The 13,406-nt window shown below is 44.9% G+C and overlaps 1 long non-coding RNA gene and 1 other non-coding gene across 2 annotated transcripts in view; one reads left to right on the top strand and one right to left on the bottom strand.

The window, feature by feature from the left end:
* Positions 1 to 13,406, top strand: part of LOC143443055 (uncharacterized) — a 136,968-nt gene that overhangs the window by 16,813 nt on the left and 106,749 nt on the right. The window contains exon 2 of the long non-coding RNA XR_013111756.1: positions 12,372 to 12,524. This is a non-coding gene — a long non-coding RNA (uncharacterized LOC143443055). The remainder of the gene's footprint in view (positions 1 to 12,371; positions 12,525 to 13,406) is intronic.
* On the bottom strand, positions 12,369 to 12,532 carry LOC117713206 (U1 spliceosomal RNA). The gene has a single exon (XR_004607385.1). It is a non-coding gene; the product is annotated as a U1 spliceosomal RNA (small nuclear RNA).

The raw sequence follows: 13,406 nt of genomic DNA, 5'->3' as shown, positions 1-13,406 counted from the left end.
ACTTCTGATGTGTTTTATGTTGGCCTATGGATTCATGCTCTGAAACCCTTGAAGAATCTGTTTGTTTGTTTGTTTGTTTGTTTGTTTTCCCTTGAAGAATTTTATCTTTTCCTCATCATCAAGATAGGAGCTGGGGAACTGGGATGTAGTTCAGTTGACAGTGCTAGCCTTGAATTCACAACACTGTATAGTCCAGGCACATGCACTCCTGTGATACCAGCAGTCAGGAGGTGGAGACCGGAGGTCAGAAGGTCATCATCATTCTTGGCTTCATAACAAGTTTGAAGTCAGCCTGGGCCGCATGAGACCTTGTCTTAGAAAAGGGAGAGACAAAAGGAAGATTGCTCCCGCATACACAGTGCTGTCCCTTCCTGGACCTGGGGTGTGCCAGCCTGAGAAGGTTTCTGGGAGGCAAAAGAAATGAAGCGGAATAGATGACCTGTTTTTTTGGCCTCCATCAGGCCAACTTATTTTAGTTTCTAAAACCTTGTTCATTCCACGGATGTTTGATAATGAGAGGGTCCCCGTTGGCTCCATTGTCATTCCACATTAAAGTGAGAAAGGCTGCTGTGTTTTTGGATTAAGAAGCAGCCAAGAGCAGAACAACACAAAACAAAAAAACAAACCACCACCAACTGAAATGACTACAGGTCATAACTTCCCAGGCAAACCCGCAGAGGTCCAAGCTATGGGAATGAATGTCTTAGACTCACTGGGTGGGACTCAGTCCTGTGTTCCTCCCTGACCCAGACGGATGTGTGGGTTTAATGTTTCAGAGAGATTTCAGCAAACCAAACCACAGGAGGCTTGAGGACGCCCAAGCCAACAACACTCTTCCACTTATGTTTGTTAAGAGGTCGTTCTGAGGTTCAAAAAATACATGTATCTATATCTGACGATTGCCGGTTAACTTGGGGGTACATTCACGGAGGTTTACGATCATGAGAAAAATGATTTTGAAAGAAATCAGGAAAACACGCCTTTTCTTCATAGTCCAGGAAATGAAAATGAAATTATTTCTGGAATGAGAAAACTTTTTAAAATGCTGACTTTTGTGCCTGGTCTAAAATATCTGCCAGTGGGATGTTAGAAATTTCTTAGAGGACTCCTCTTTTGAAAGGCCAGAAGAAATGCCACCTGCCTCCAGCCTCCGCTGATTCAGGTCACCGTGAGGTAGGGGACCCCTTAGCATCATCCCAGCACCCCAGCCAGACACTAGGTCTCTCAGGCAGTGCTTCTCTGCAGACTTAATTGATGTTGGAGCTGAGACCAGTCCTCACAGATGGGTCCAGCTCCTAACCAACAGGCTTCTGTACCAGCTTCTGTATGTACAAAGTAATCTGTCTGTGTTGGCAAAGTCTTCTAAGAAGTTGTGGTTGCTGGGAAGTGTCAGGGGAAGACTGACATCTTCAGTTGTTTCTGCCTTGCTCGAGGGTAGCTCACCTCATCTTCTGAATCAACATCTCACCTCATCACCTGCACCCCACTGACTATCCCTTCATGAGGTCCTTTATCAGGACAACAGTGTCAAGGTGTCATAACTTGCCTTGCTCCAAGGATCCACACTGGGGACAAGTCTTCCAACTATAGACTTGGTATTATTCATGGCCCAATGCTTGGACCAGCTCTCTAGCAGCATATAAGGATCGGTTGCTTACTCCTAGGAAGAACCTGCTGGGTTATCATCTAGGGTTTTATCATCTTTGAGAACAACTTTACGAATGGGCAGGAGAAGGCATGGATAGCTGGTCCCACTTATCCATCCCATTTCACATGAGATGCTGAAATTCCTCAGGCCGCTTGAATGAGAATAAACATCCCTGTGTGGTTGGGTCAGACCACAAGACAGTCCCCCTCCCTCTAACTGTCCTTCCTCCACAGGGGACTAAGAGCAGCCAGTGTCACTGTGACTTGTCAGGGAATGACCTCTGTTCCTTTTACCAGCTCCCTTGAAACGTCCCTAAAGACAGCAGGCCACAGGATATCATATCCAAGTGTTTACAATTTTTCTCAGGGTAACTCTAGCCATCATCCACCCATTTTGACACAAAAACCTCAAAATAAACCCATATCAATTATGGCCTAAATGACCAATTCACAAACGGTTTTAAAAACAAACAGTGAGTCATCTAAAATATTCCATTCCACACATGTGTGGGACAAATCTGAATGTGCATCCTATGCTAGCCGTCCAGCCTCTGTGACAAGAGAGTATGAAGCAAAGGTGTGGGAAGAAAACTGAGGGTCTCTCTCTCTCTCTCTCTCTCTCTCTCTCTCTCTCTCTCTCTTATGGGAATGGCAAATGCAGGGCCAAGGCAAGTAAGCACTCCACCACTGCATTATTTCTTGGGAGCATCCTCATATCCTTCCTTTCAAATTTATTTTGAGACAAGAGCTCCCTAAGTTGTCCAGGCTGGTCTAGAACCCATGATCTTACTGCCTCAAGTTGCTGAAACTACAGGCACGTAACCATTATACCCCGATTAACTTTAATTTTAAGTGATTGGATGATGTGCTTCAGTGTGGCTGTCCAGGTAGCTTGGCTTAGAAGTCAGAGGGCTTGGAAAGACTCTGCGGAGATCTTCAGGCATCACGTTCCTGGCAGGAGTGAAGCTCTGGGCAGACCCAGAGGGGAAGGAAGGGGAAAGATGGGCAGTAGGGTGTGTTTGCCAAGAGTGTAGCAGTGTGTGTGTGTGTGTGTGTGTGTGTGTGTGTGTGTGTGTATCTATGTGTGTGTGTGTGTCTATGTGTCTGTGTATCTCTGTGTGTGTTTGCGTGTGTCTGTGTATGTCTGTCTGTGTGTCTGTGTCTGTGTGTGTCTATGTGTCTGTGTATCTGTGTGTGTGTCTGTGTATGTCTGTCTGTGTGTCTGTGTCTGTGTGTGTCTATGTGTCTGTGTATCTGTGTGTGTGTCTGTGTATGTCTGTCTGTGTCTGTCTGTGTGTCTGTATGTGTGTGTGTATCTATGTGTCTGTGTGTGTCTATGTGTCTGTGTATCTCTGTGTGTGTTTGCATGTATCTATGTATGTCTGTCTGTGTCTGTGTCTGTGTCTGTGTGTGTCTATGTGTCTGTGTATCTGTGTGTGTGTCTGTGTGTGTCTGTGTATGTCTGTGTCTGTCTGTTTGTGTGTCTGTATGTCTGTATGTGTGTGTGTGTGTGTGTGTGTGTGTGAGAGAGAGAGAGAGAGAGAGAGAGAGAGAGAGAGAGAGAGAGAGAGAGAGAGAGAGATACCAGAATGCCAGGTCCACAATCCAGCCCAAACACTTACTTCTCTGGCCCAGAGGGAATCATTTTAAATCTTTGAGACTCAATTTGCTCATGGACAAAGTGGTAAAAATGCACTTCTCACCAAGTATAATCTTTGCTCTGTGGAGGCAGAAGTAGGAGCATGTGAGTTCAAGATCAGCTTCGGCAATATAATGTGACCCTGTCTCAAGAAATCTAGGAGTGTGCACGCTCACTTACAGGGCCCTGGCCACAGTCTTTATTAAACATGTTTACATTTCTTCACAAACACTCATTCTCATTCCCCTGCCTACGGTTTTCTTTCCTGCCTGTTGGCTTTTGTCAAGCTTAAAGATCTTGCAATTGAAATTTAAAGTGTGATTTTTTTTTTTTTTTTCTTTTTTTTTTTTTCTGTACAGTTCCCAGTGAATTCAGAGGCTTAAAAGGGTGGCCGTGGGAGTCTGAGGCTTTTGGACCTCAGTGTGCTTGTGACTTTATCTGAACACTGAGCCAGCTAGTTCCCAGTTGAACTGGGAAAGCCAAGCCAAGAGCAAGCAGGTTGGGGTCCACAGAGAATGACTCATTTTCTAGGATTGCTTGCCTTATTTCTACGTTTATAGCTTTCATCCCACAGACATCTCTTCTACATCCCAGCTCTTCTGAACTTGAGCCCACAGGGATCATCCCCTGTCCCTGTGTCCCCACCTCCAACCCCCCATGAGGACATGTGCGGGCCCTGCCCCAGTGTTCCTATCTGGTCTCCTAGGCTCTAGTCTCCAGACTCTGGGGAGGGGCCTTAGAGTTACCAGATGAGAGAGTCCCAGATAGCTTGGTTCAGAGGCTAAGCACTCTGCCAGAGGCAGCTGGGAGTCAGGACCGGCTCCTCTCCTACACAAGAATCCCTGGCTCCTCTGCCTTAGGAGTCTGGCTCAGAGCATGGGAACCGACCCTGCCAAAGATCTCCACCAATCAGGCTGCTCCCTCTGTTCTATAGTTACTTGAGATGAGTTTGTATATTTCAAGGGACTTGTACTTAAAAGCCAATTGGCATACAACATGAAATAGAAGAGTATTTGAGTAACAGTTGGAAGTTTTTGAAATCAAATCACTGGGTTGAATGAATTACAGGAAAGGGAAGTATATCAAAGTATTATAGTGTCTGGGTTTGGGGGAGGGGGAGGTCACGGCCCTCTCTAGCCTTCCAGCTACATTCCTTATTGCAGTGAGCCCTCCCTTGCTTGCAAACAGCGAAACATATTTTTACATTTAGTGAAATAGAGCAAGTCAAATGAAGACATAGGACTTTAAAAATTAATTCTGTTATTTATTTAAAAATAAGCTTGACAAGCTGGAGAGACGGCTCAGTGGTTAAGAGCACTGACTGCTGTTCCAGAGGTCCTGAGTTCAATTCCCAGTAACCACATGGTGGCTCACAACCATCTGTAATGGGATCTGATGCCCTCTTCTGGTGTGTCTGAAGAGAGCAACAGTGTATTCACATTATATACATAAATCTTAAAACAAACAAATAAAAAAAGCTTGAGCCAGGTGGTGGTAATGCCTGTTTTTAATCCTAGCACTCAGGAGGCAGAGCAGGAGGATCTCTGTGAGTTCAAGGCTAGCCTGATCTACAATGCAAGATCCTGGACAACTAGGGCTACACAGAGAAACTCTGTCTTGGGAGGAAAAAAAAATCAAAAGAAAGAAAGAAAGAAAGGAAGGAAGGAAGGAAGGAAGGAAGAAAGAAAGAAAGAAAGAAAGAAAGAAAGAAAGAAAGAAAGATAGATGCCGGGCAGTGGTGGCGCACGCCTTTAATCCCAGCATTTGGGAGGCAGAGGCAGGCGGATTTCTGAGTTTGAGGCCAGCCTGGTCTACCGAGTGAGTTCCAGGACAGCCAGAGCTATACAGAGAAACCCTGTCTTGAAAAACCAAAAAAAAAAAAAAAAAAAAAAAAAAAAACCCAAAAAAAAACCCAAAAAACAAAACAAAACAAAACAAACAAACAAAAAAAAAAACAAAAAGAAAGAAAGAAAGAAAGAAAGAAAGAAAGAAAGAAAGATATGCAAGCAAGCTTGGGGCTAGAGAGATGGTTCAGTGACTAAGAGCACTGCATGCTCTTCTAGAGGCTCAATTCTCAGCATTCATATGGTAGCTCACAACAACCCAACATCCCCACACAGATGCACACCAATGCACATAAAATAAAAATGAATAATTAAAAATAAACTAAGGGCTAAGAGTGTGGTTCTACAGTTCAACTCTTGCTTAGCACAAACAAGGTCTGATTTCCATCTCTAACACCTACCCCACCTCCCCAAATAATAAAGATTTTTTAAAAAATGAAATGAAGTAAAAAATTAAAATAAAAATATGCCCTCAGCGTGGCTAGCCAGGCTTGCAGCCTATGGCATCTGTAGACCTTGAAACAGCATTTGCACTTCCACATTCTGAGTAGCCTAAAATAGACACGGGCACTGGAAATTATAGGAGAGTAAAATTGTAGGACCCTGGAGGTTCCTACAGGAATCCCGCCCTGGCCTCTGGGTGTTTGGGGGTAGAGACTCCAGGCTGGGGAATTGGGGATTTGCCCTTCAAGGGTGAAATGCAACTCCCTAGATGTGGGGCAGGGCTTCTGTCCTCAACCACAGATTCAAGGGAAGGAACTGTGTGGTCTCAAGTGCCACTTTGGTGTTCAGAAGGGTGTGGGAGACTCATTTCCCATTATTTCTTGGGATGGTGTTCTGTTGTCAGGGCAGTGGGCTGAGGAGGGTACCCATTGTCTTACTGCACCAAGGTAGCTCCTGTCTAATTGGGGAGAGCTGGGGGGAGGGTCAAGACAGTGCTCAACTGTGTGGACTGAGAGGGTCAGACACTGGGGAGGGCTGTGGGGTGGTACTGAATGACTGTTGATTTTTTTTTTCTGGACCTGGAAGGCAGTTATGTAGGTGTGTCTGCTTCATGGTAATTTATCATCATCATTATTAATTATTATTATTATTTTAAATATACTTTTTTATCTTCAAGGTTTGAAAAAAATGCCAAGAGCCTTGGTAAAGTACTAGGGCGGAGGAAGACCCCAGGACCACAGGACTGAGTTTCCCTCTTGCCTGGAAGGGGAAGGGAGGGTTCAGAGCTGCTTGTAATTTATTCAGAGGAAGTAAAGAAACTGCATGTGTCTTACACAAGGGAAAAAAGGAGGCGTGTTAGTCTATGATCCAGGGCCTCACAGGCTGGTGGGAAGTAAACTCCTTTGGGGTTTTAGCTTCCTCTGCCTTCTGAGCCACTTCAGCTGACTGGGCATCTCCCTTCCCAGTGCCTATCTGAGGGGGCAGCTGATGCGGAAGTATGTGAGCAAGGGTAGTTTTCCAGCATCTCTTCCCTCCCATGAACACTTCCGGGAGGTCAGAAAGAGGAAGTCACTCACTTAACTTGAACTCACTTGTTTGGCTTTTAAGATAGGATCCAACAGATGGCACACACATGCTTGTAGCGCGTTTGCTTGGCCAGCTGTTAACCACACGTGACATGGAAGGCTTGCTAGGTCCCATGACTGTTGATGTCTTGCTGGGTGCTGGGGTTTAGAGGTAAGGGTTTCAGGAGCTCCTTCTGGTCTCTGAGATAAAGGTCCTGTGGACTCTTACCCACTTGCTTTGCGGATACTTCCCCAAACTTGCCCTCTACCCACTGGCTGGACACTTACAAAAACATATTACTTATTTTAACGGTACAGGTATTTTGTCTGCGTGTATGCCTGGCTGTCAGGTGCATGCAATGCCCATGAAGAGTAGGTGAGGGTGTCAGATACCCTAACGCTGGAGTTTCAGTTGGTGGAGAGCCACTATGTGAGTGCTAGGAATTGAACCCAGGTCCTCTGAAAGAGCAGTACGTACTCTCAGTGAGCTGTTTCTCTTGTTCTGACTGGATGGATAGTTCCCCCCCCTCCCCCCCATGCTTTCAATCTTCATGCACTTAGAAACTATGCCTTTTGTCTTTTGATGTTGTTGTTTCTACACTAATAGGACTCCCCCTCCCCCTCTTCCCCCCCCCCCCCCCCCCCCCCGTTTTACATGAATTTTATTCAAATTTCCTTCTCTTTCAGGGCTGAGGTTAGCCTTACAGAGAGAGCTTGGCTTCCTGACTGAAACTGACTCACCTTGTTCATTCCTCTCTCGGCGGGAACTAGGGCTGCCCTTTTCCACTGAGGAAGACAGAGAGACTAAGCTTTTTGTGTGTGTGAAAGCAGAAAACAGTAGTCATGCGGGTCAGTAATGTTAGTGTTTATTAAGACAACGACTAGTGCAGATAGTTTGGGTGAGTTACCAAAGCCAATCAGCTTGCCTTTGCAGTCAGCCAAGCCCAGGGCCTGACCTCTCCAGCTTAGGCTATACACTATACTCACTAAGGACATGGCCACGCTCCCTAGAATAACCAGCCATTCTCAATTGCCTGGGTCTCTGGTGGGGAGTGGGGAGTGGGGTGGCTCAGAACCAGTGCAGTAATGCAGAAAAGCAAATAGTCAAAGATTCAAAAGGAAGGAATAAAATGTATATCTGAGAGAAAAGGCCTTTTTAATGGATAAAAAGGGGGAAATGTTATGGGTTTGGTTTAATGCTTGTATTATGTTAATTGGGTTCCCAAATTTTGCATGAGAATTTTGCATGTAAGATGATTGGTGGCCAATGGCTGGGCAGGGAGACAAAGGCGGGACTTTAGGATTTGCAGGCAAGGAGACTGATCAAGGAAAAAAAAGAAAAGAAGAACCGCCATGAAGGGGGGAGAGCAGAAAGATCAGGTTCAGAACTGCAGGACAGGGAGACAGCCAACATATTAGAGTTGGGGATAGTGGCTCAGGAGGGCTGCAGGCCTGGGTCTGGGATGCCAGGATAGATTATAAATTTTAGTAAGTAATAATTCAGGAATATTAGAGGGGAGAGTCTGTTAGCCATGGAGAGGTTTGAAAGTACCCGATCATTGAACTGATTAAGGCATATTAAATATAAGGCTATGTGTGTGTGTTTCATTTGGGAATCCAGAACATTAAGACAGGTAGTGAGAGACTTGCCTGCCACTGGAGCAATTAGAGTAATGTTAGTCACCTACAACAAGAGGTGTGGCCTTGTTGGGGTAGGTGTGGCCTTGTAGGAGGAAGTGTGTCATTGTGGTTGGGTTTTGATGCTTTAAAGCCCATATCAGGCCCAGTGTCTCTCTCTGCCTGCAGATCAAGATGTAGCTATCAATTATTGCCCCAGTGCTATACTCCCCACCCAAATGCTTTTTTAAAATAAGAGTTGCCTTGGGCACCATGTCTCTTCACAGCAATAGAATGGTGAGTAAGGCATCTCGTTTAATTTTTTTTTGTGTGTGTTTTTGTTTTGTTTTATTTTTGTGAAGGAACATTTATCACAACAAAAAAACTGACCAATGCAGTCTTTCTAGTTTGAATGTCTTATTTCCTTTTCTTGCCTAATTTCTGAGGCTAGAAGACAATATTTCTGGTTAATTTCAGAAATAGAAATAGTTTCAGAAATAGAAAGCAGATTGTGGTTTTCAGGGCATATGTAAGGATTCCCCAGATACTCTGGGGTTGGAATGTCTGTGTTTTGCCCGTGTCACTGTGAGAATCCCACCAAGGTGAGAGCTTTGTCAGTTGTTACCATGGTGAATTTCTGTGTCATTTCCCACAACATCAACAAATCTACAATGATCTACAATTGGAGAAATTTCACTTAACATTTTGAATTTGTATTTTGTATGGCTTAGTTTATTTGTCTTATTTTTTTTACTCTATTTTATTTCATTTTGTAAGATGCTATGTGAAAGTCTAAACGTTTGAAGACAATTAGATTGATCATCTCACACAACCCTGCCTTAGCTGGGTGCTTAGAGAAAGGGAAACACTGGGATGGAGTTGGGTCACTGGGATCTATCTGGCTTTCAGACAAGGCAAGGAAAGAACTAGTGGGCAAGAAGAGAAGCCTCTCACTGATGGGGGAGAAGTCCATACCCATCTGCACTCTAATAAGATGGGCTGTGGGAATTAAGTTCCTTCCCATCTCATTCAGAGATGATGCTGCAGACTGTTGGATAAAGCCTGGATTCTGGAATGTTCTAGACATGCCCTCTTGTTTCTGCTCAGGGCCTGGTTACACAACCATTCACTCACAATTGACCCCTTTATCAAAATACCTTGATGATGCCTACTATGCGGGATGGTGTAGCCGTCAAAAGCCACATGCCAGCCTTCAGAACCACCAGCTTTGTGAATCTGTCCTGTGAGGCTTGTGCTCCAAGAGGCAAGGAGCAGGAAGCTCTCTTAGTTGAAACTTTGCATACTGGATACTTTTTCTTCTTTTTGGTCTTCTTTGCTGCTTTACCGATGGTCAAAATCACTCTTCTGACAAGTTAAAAAAGAAATTACATTAATTTCCCGGTGTCTCTACTATTTAGAGTCTATATGTTACTTCCAGTGCAAGTTGATAAATCTGTCCTGTGTTTTCTTGTCTCCATCATCTTTTGTGACCTTAAGTAAATTATTTTCCTCTTCTAGGCTGCCTTATCTCTGGTTGGCTGTGCTTTGGTTTCCACTGCACTCTGATTCCAGTCCATTCACTTCAGGAGCTACAGGGAATCCTAGACAATGCTTGGCAAGTGCTTGGCTTTTCTCCAGTATAGACAGACCTTGTGAGGTGGGAGCTATATATGGATGATGTCAGTACTTGGGTACATGCTCTGTTTCCAGATTTCCCTGTGTGGCAGCCAAGCAAACTTTGGAGGCTTCTACCCCTGTCCTGGCTTCCCTCCTATCCTCCCTGCCTGTGTGTGTGTATGTGAGTGCATGTGTGTAGGTGCATATGTACTTGTCTGTGCACTGTGGTAGGGGCAGAGGTTGATGTTAAATGTCTTTGTCAATTTCTCTGCCTAGTGTTTTGAGCTATGGGCTCTCAGTGGGAGCCAGAGCTTGCCGATTTGGCTAGTCTAGGCATTCCCTCACGTCTCCAGTTTCTATCCACCGATCTCTGCAATTACACGTGGGCTGCCATAGTCACATGTATGCTGGGATCTGAACTCTATGCCTCATGCTTGTGTACCAAGTGCTTTTAGCAGCAAGCCATCTCCCCAGCCCCTGGTTTTAAAACAGGGTTTCAGTGTGTAGCTATATAGCTCAGGCTGGCCTTAAATGGACCCAGTCCGTTACTCAGGCAGGACTCAGTTTTGAGATCCTTCTGCCTCATCCTCTTTCACAATGGGATCACAGGTTGTACTGTCTAGTTTTACGTCAAGTTAACACAAGCTAGAGTAGTAGAGAGGAAAGGGCCTCAACTGAGAAAATGCCTCTATAAGATCATGCTGTAGATAAACCTGTAAGACATTTTTTTTAACTAGTGATTGATGGACAAGGACCTGGCCCATTGTGGGTGGTGCCATCCCTGGGTTGGTGGTCCTGGGTTTTTATAAGAAAGTGGGCTAAGCAAGCCATGAAGAACAAGGTAGTAAGCAGTACCCTTCCATAGCTTCTGCATCAGCCTTTGCCTCCAGGACAGTGCTTTGTTTGACGTCCTGTCCTGACATCCTTTGATTATGAACTGTGATGTGGAAGCATAAGCTGAATAAACCCTTTCCTCTCCAAGTTTTTTTTTGGTCATAGTATTTCCTCATATAAATAGTAACCCTAACTAGTAAATTGGTACCAGAAATGGAATATTTCTGTGACAGACCTGACTTTATTGTTTTTGGGAGGATTGTGGAACTTTGGGCTAGAAAAGTTTAGAGTGTTGTGATCTGTCCTGTGGGAACTTGGAAGCTGAGACCGTTGAGAACAGTGCAGAAGATGGAGGCCTGGCTTGTGAGGTTTTATAGGAAAACAAAGATTCTAGCAGGTCTTTTATGTGAAGAACTATGGCTCTGGTCAGGTGGGGCTGAAGAATTAATTGCCTGTGATTAACAAAAGACCAAAGCCGTTGTTTTGTGGGACAATGGATACTGGCCAACTGTTGCTGAAGAATCAGCTGTGATTGAGATAAGCATCATCGAGGTGAAATCTTCCAGAAAGTCTTTCCTGAGAGTTAGCACACAGAAGCTGTGTTACAGAAGAGGCCAAGGTTGTACCTTGCTCTGGCAGCTGAACTTGGTAATGCAAGAGGCACCCAGGTGGTACTAGTTTTGAAGGCATGAAGGGGTCATGGGGAGCAGCTGAGACTTGGCACTGTGAAAAGACGGTAATGAAGGTGCAGCCTCAATAGCAACTGAAGGCCCGGTACTGAAGGGGCCATGCAAAGAAATTGTGCCTTGGCACCGTGAAGAGAGTCTATGAGAAGCTATTGGTTAAAGTGGAAAGCAGCAGAAGACCCCAGCATTTGGAGTTGCCCGTACTATGAGAAAACCACCAAGAAGAGCAGTAGCCTTGGAGTGGACCTGGCCAGAGCCTAGAATCCAACCAGTGTGTGTTCCAAAGTATGGGACTAGAGATGTGACCCAAGCCCCTTGGAGGGTCCCAGAAGATCGTGAGTGAAACCCAGATAATTAGGTGCTGAGTTATTTGTACCTTTATAGTTTGGTTTTTCTTGGTTCAAATTGCTACTGGTTCTTCCCTCTTGAAATGAGAAGTTATTTCATTTAATTTTTTCATCTTTACAGGAGCCCACAGATAAATGACTTGAACTTTTAAAAGTGATTTTGTATTTTGAGAGAGACTAGGTATTTTAAAGAGACTAAAGCTTTAATGTGTTTGAATTTTTAAGCACGGTGGGACTTTTAAAGTTATTTATGTTTTATAATGTGATATTAATACTAATGTGCTATCTCAAGGATAAGAGAGATAGGAAAAGTCCTAATTAAACAGGGATGTATTGTGTGTCAGGTTGACAAGGGGCAACCTTAAGACACAGGTGTAGCCGGGCGGTGGTGGCACACACCTTTAATCCCAGCACTTGGGAGGCAGAGGCAGATTTCTGCGTTCGAGGCCAGCCTGGTCTACAGAGTTAGTTCCAGGACAGCCAGGGCTGCACAGAGAAACCCTGTCTCGAAAAACCAAAAAAAAAAAAAAAAAAAGACACAGGTGTATATTAGCATGCCCAGCTTGACTTTTTCTCACATTCTCCTCGGACCATTATGGTGTTAAACTTTTTTTTTTTATTATTATATATAGGGGAGAGTTCGAACACAGTCCCCCACTACCACAAATTATGAAGTCGAGTTTCCTGCATTTGGGGAAATCGCAGGGGTCAGCACATCCGGAGTGCAATGAAGAAGCCTGGCCCTGGGAAAACCACCTTCTCGATCATGGTATCTCCCCTGCCAGGTAAGTATGGTGTTAAACTTTTAAGTGTCTCCTCATTACACCATTGCCTTCTAACTGGACTGCCTCTCCTATAATATCAATTTCTCAGACCCTATTTGCTCTCCTTGGCATAGGCAGAATCAGCCCATCCTCTCAGAAAGGCTGGTGGATGTGCCGGCTGCACCTGTGAGATGCATTTTACATTGGCTACAAAGCTATACATTAAAACAGTATAGTTGGTGGTGAGGAGTGTGAACAAGGTGATGGATGAGCTGGGTCTGTATCTGACTTAGCTACTCACTAACTTGGTATGTTTTATGGGCCTCATACTCTTTATCTGTGAAATAAGTTGAATGCTGGGTTTGTTGTAGGCTGGCAGGTTGTGATAACAAATCAAGATGGTATGTTGACAGTATTTAACATTTGGGCAGGATAAGTACTAGTTAGGCCTGGCTGTGATTGAGACATTCATTTCCTGCTGGTTCCTTCCTTCCTTCCTTCCTTCCTTCCTTCCTTCCTTCCTTCCTTCCTTCCTTCCCATCCTAAGAGCTGCCCTCACTTCTGGTCCTGCCCTCAGTGAGACCCTCCTTTCAATCCCCACCCACTCCTCTTCTCCTCTGAGAGGGTGAAGCCCCCCTGGGTATTCCTTTACCCTGGCACATCAGGACTCCCTGACTGTAGAATCCGTTGCCCAACAGGGCTGCCTTGTCTGGCTTTGTGGGAGAGGATGCACCTAATCTGATCCAGTGGTTTCTAGTCTCAGTCCCCCCCTGCCTGCAGATTATGGGCAACCTCAGAGGGAAAACTGCCCTATCTCCTGTGCCATACACAGGCCTTGGCTTGAAGGAGGGTCTGCTGAATGTGTCTGGGGACAGTATACTCCTCTTTGGTTTCCTGGAAGGA

This window comes from Arvicanthis niloticus, chromosome 7 (assembly GCF_011762505.2).
Source record: "Arvicanthis niloticus isolate mArvNil1 chromosome 7, mArvNil1.pat.X, whole genome shotgun sequence".
NCBI lineage: Eukaryota > Metazoa > Chordata > Mammalia > Rodentia > Muridae > Arvicanthis > Arvicanthis niloticus.
The sequence above is the reverse complement of the archived record's forward strand: the minus strand, read 5'-3'. Positions and strand labels throughout refer to the sequence as shown.